This window comes from Podarcis erhardii (assembly GCF_964252035.2).
Source record: "Podarcis erhardii genome assembly, chromosome: 2".
NCBI lineage: Eukaryota > Metazoa > Chordata > Lepidosauria > Squamata > Lacertidae > Podarcis > Podarcis erhardii.
Window position 1 is genome coordinate 38,664,884 of NC_138498.1, and position 4,317 is coordinate 38,669,200.

The window sequence follows — 4,317 nt, forward strand, 5'->3', positions numbered from 1 at the left end:
TGAGGCTAAAGAGTAGATCTTGGGGAAACTCCCACCTAAAGATGATTTTATTCCTTCTCGACAGGGCAACCAAATCTCCGTAGTTAAATCTAAGATCCGAAAGGTATTTCAGGACGTCTTTCAAAATTTCCACTCTTGACTGTTGTTCTTCTAAGTTCCTCTGGTATTTCCAACAGTCTCTTATTTTGTTCTTCTCTTTTTTCCCTCCTCTTCCAAGTCCGAGAGCCCTCACAGTTTTAATCTCTTCTTGACCCAAGTCCCGGTCCCAAAAGTCATCAAATTCCTGTGTAAGGAAATCTATCAAACTTTCCTTCTCCAGTTCAGATAGGGCTCTGATCCTCGAAATCTGATTTTCTTTAAATTCAATCATAGCAGGCATCAACTTTTGGTCATCAAATTGCATCTGTAAGGCTGGGACTCTCTCTCTCTCTCCAATTGTGTTACTTTAGGTTCAACGGCAATAACTTTCTCCCTAGCCTTCTCCGCAGTTTGCCATGTCAAAGTAGATTCCTGTGTCAGTTTCTGAATAGTTTCTATATTGGTGTTCACTTTTTGTCCCAAATTGTCAATTTTGGTAGTTACCACTTCCACCTTTTTGTGAAGCTGTTCCAGTGAGTCACTTATCTTACATAATACAACCACTAAGGCCTCTTCTGTCAACATTCTTAACCGATTCAAGGTCCCCAGAATCTCACAGGTTTTTATCTTGCAGCTGGAAATTCCCCCAGCTCAACTCTTGTGACAGTTTCAAAAGCTTCCTCTAGAGGGAAACAGTTCCTCTAGAGGGAAACAGTTTCTATTTGTGTTACTTTAGGTTTAGAACTAACTTAGTTGGTCTTTAAGGTGCTACTGGAAGGAATATTTTTAGTTTCTATTTGTATTAGTCCTTTTAAACTCAATTCAAACAATAAAGTTAGTTTCAAATTTCTGTTACTTTTACTCCTTTTTAAACGCAGACGGAGACCATGGAAACAATGTATTCCTCTTATTTAACTAACTGTCAGTGAACGTTCTAATCACGGTCAGTCCTGTTGGCAGCCCGTTTCCAGGATCGGAGCAGTGGTATATTAACTCTGTTCGCTCTCTCCTGCAGGTATACTCAGTCCAAAACTTTCCCCCCTCTTCTCCTGCCACCAAGGGGGGTTTAGTATTTTTTACTGATGGAAATTTAGTCCTTTACAATAGGCTTTCCGAGACTTTAGCTTGCATCCTCATTGCTTCAATCTATTTACAAAAGGGGAAGGTGGACTTCCTGTTTTAGACCTCCCCGTTTCGGCACCAAATTAAGACGTTTAAAAATCCAATTCTCCGCTCTACTCACGGGTAGTTGCTTTAAGATCAAATTGTCCACAGGAAAAAGTCAGCGCTCTCCGGCAACAGCTATGCGGCTTCGCTCCGTGGAAGAAGCAGTCAATTTGAAGTACCGCGCCGCTCACCCCACATCGCTCCAGATCCCCGAAACCGGGTTTCCCCGCGAGTAGGGGAGGCGCAAAAGGCGCCAGCCGAATCCCACGTTCACAGGCTTCACCCGCCTGTGATTTCTAGTGGGTCTCCGCCTTCGCCGTGGCGGCCAGACCCGAATTCCTACGAAGCAAATTCCTCCCGATCAGAGGAATTCCGCCATTACCGGAGGCGCTAACCCGGAAGTCTCTCCTCTTCCACTTTCAAACAAGAGGTTGTAATTTTGCCTACTCACTGACAAGAAACCTTTTATGAGGATTGCCAATAATGCCCTTCTGCATTCTATGTAGGATAGACAGGCCAGTCTCTATGCAAGAGAAGAAACAGACACAAATCTGACATCAGAAATGGCAGTATACCAAGAACTAGGGGCACATTTCTCTGTAACTGAGCTTAAGGTGGCCACCCTGGAGCTAAAGAGCAAAATCCATCCAAGAGGTGAAATGCTACCATTGGCATGATGGATTATTATCAAACCACAACATGCGGTAATTGGCTCTGGTGCCAAAATGCCTGCTAGCAACCAACTGTTTTGTGAATCAGCCCTAGGGTTGCCACCTTTCTTCTGGCAAAATACAGGGTGGGGCGTTGCAACTTTTAAATTATCTCGTGCTGTAGTGACTTCAAAGCGATCCATTACAACCTATTGCAGCCTAACAGGATGGCCCCTCTGGAATTCGTTAATCTGTCTGTGCTTGGCTACCCAGAGCTTAAATGAATAAACCTTCACACAGCCTTTCAAACACATACATTTGGAGAAGATCCCTAACTTGGCAGAGAGAGAGACCTGAAATACAGGACAAAATTCCATCAATATAGGATGTAGCATTTGAAATAGGCGACAGCCCTGTATTATATAGGACTGGCGGCAACGTTATCCCTGTCTGTGCCTTTCCTGACCTTACTGCCTGCGCTCCCTCCCCTCGCGCACAGACGCAACCCGGGCTGACACTTCATGCAGCTGATGGAGCAGTCCCGGGAAAGTTTACGCCAGATGGAATGTGTTAGTCTTTAATGGCTCCAGGAGACCATCGCTTGCTTTCGCTTAGCGGGAAGCGCCCGGACCACCTGCACAGCGCCTGCCCTCCCCCGAGTCCATTTATTAGCATGCCTTCCCCGTCGTTGCGCAGCTCTGCCTTTCCCGGGGTGGGACTCCTCGGAGAGAAACTGCGGCGCTCGGAGAGGGGAGAGGCGACGCCGGGAGGGGCGGGCCCGAGAGAGAGAGAGAGAGAGAGAGAGAGAGAGAGAGCGAGCGAGCGAGCTTGGAAGCGGGCTCTGCGATTGGCTGCCCGGACCGCGGCGCGCTGCAAGTTGGGCGGGAGACGGTCGGGCTGCCCCACTCTCTCCGCGTGCGCCCGGCCGCCATGGAGCGCAACTGGAGCGCCGTCGGGGGGCCGGGCAATGGCTCCTCGTCGAGCGCACCCGGGGAGGCGGCGGCCGCGTGGGCTTTCGGCGCGGTGCTGTCGGTGATGTATGTGGCCGGCGTGGCGGGCAACGTGTACACGCTGGGTCTGCTGTGGCGCTCGGGGCGGTGCGCCCGCGGCGCGCCCTTGTCGGGCTCCATCGCCAGCCTGGCGCTGGCTGACCTCCTCTACCTGTGCTCCATCCCCTTCATCGTGGGCACGTCGGTGGCGCAGGACTGGTACTTCGGCGAGCTGGGCTGCCGCGTGCTGCTCAGCCTGGACCTGCTCACCATGCACGCCAGCATCTTCACGCTGACCGTCATGTGCACCGAGCGCTACCTGGCCGTCACCAGGCCGCTGGCCACGCGGCAGCGGTCGCGGCGCTTCAGCAAAGCCACGGCCGGCGCCGTCTGGGGGGTGTCGCTGCTGCTCACGCTGCCCATGATGCTGATGGTCACGCTGAGCCGCAGCAAGGACGGCAAGCACATCTGCGCGCCCACCTGGAGCCCCGACGCCTACCGGCTCTACCTGACGGTGCTCTTCAGCACCAGCATCCTGGCTCCGGGGCTGATCATCGGCTGCCTGTACGCGCGCCTGGCCACCACCTACCTGGAGTCGCAGAGGAACCCTCCGCGCAAGAAGGAGCCCAAGCGCTCCCCGCGCCAGAAGGTGCTCATCCTGGTCTTCACCATCGTGCTGGTCTTCTGGGCTTGCTTCCTGCCCTTCTGGATCTGGCAGCTGGTGCCCCTCTACCACGGGCCCCTGGGGCTCGCGCCCCACACCCAGAAGTGCATCAACTACCTGGTGACCTGCCTGACCTACAGCAACAGCTGCATCAACCCTTTCCTCTACACCTTGCTCACCAGGAACTACCGCGAGTACCTGCGCAACAGGCACAGCAACTTCTACCGCTTCACGTCGTCCTTCCGCAAGAGGGGCTCCAGCCTGCACTGCTCCTGGAGGCGATCCACCTCCTCCGGCACCCACGGCGAGTCCGGGTCCGAGGCCCTGAGTATGGCCACGTTAAGGGACTGCAAATGAACTCTCTTCCCCCGGTTTCTTAGGAGCAGCTTGCAAACACCTCCGAGATCCAGGTGGGCCTGGGCAAGGTAAGGCCTCCTATGTGTCTGACTAAAGTTTGGGAGGAGTTGGGCCCACTTCCAAGGAGGGACACTTAAGTAAAGAAAGGCTTGTGTAGAATGAGCCTAGCTTTGCTTACTCAGAAGTAGATCCTTTTGATTTCAGCCAGACTTGTTTCCAAGCAAGTACTGCTAGCCTAACTGTGCCAGCTTCCAACAGTTCCATTAAGCACTGGTGAAAATTTGGAGTAAATATGTGCAGCATTGTACAATAAGCTTGTTAATTCAGAAGTCTTCCTTGATGGCACTGCAGCCCAATGCTGTTCATATAAAATGGAAACTCCCTTTTGAATTTGGTGGGTTTTACTCCTAGA

At 52.2% G+C, this 4,317-nt stretch overlaps 1 pseudogene across 1 annotated transcript; it reads left to right on the top strand.

The window, feature by feature from the left end:
• The first annotated feature begins 2,825 nt into the window (after nucleotides 1–2,825).
• LOC309335657 (urotensin-2 receptor pseudogene) lies at nucleotides 2,826–4,317 on the top strand (annotated as a pseudogene). The gene has a single exon. The product of its transcript is annotated as a urotensin-2 receptor pseudogene (transcript).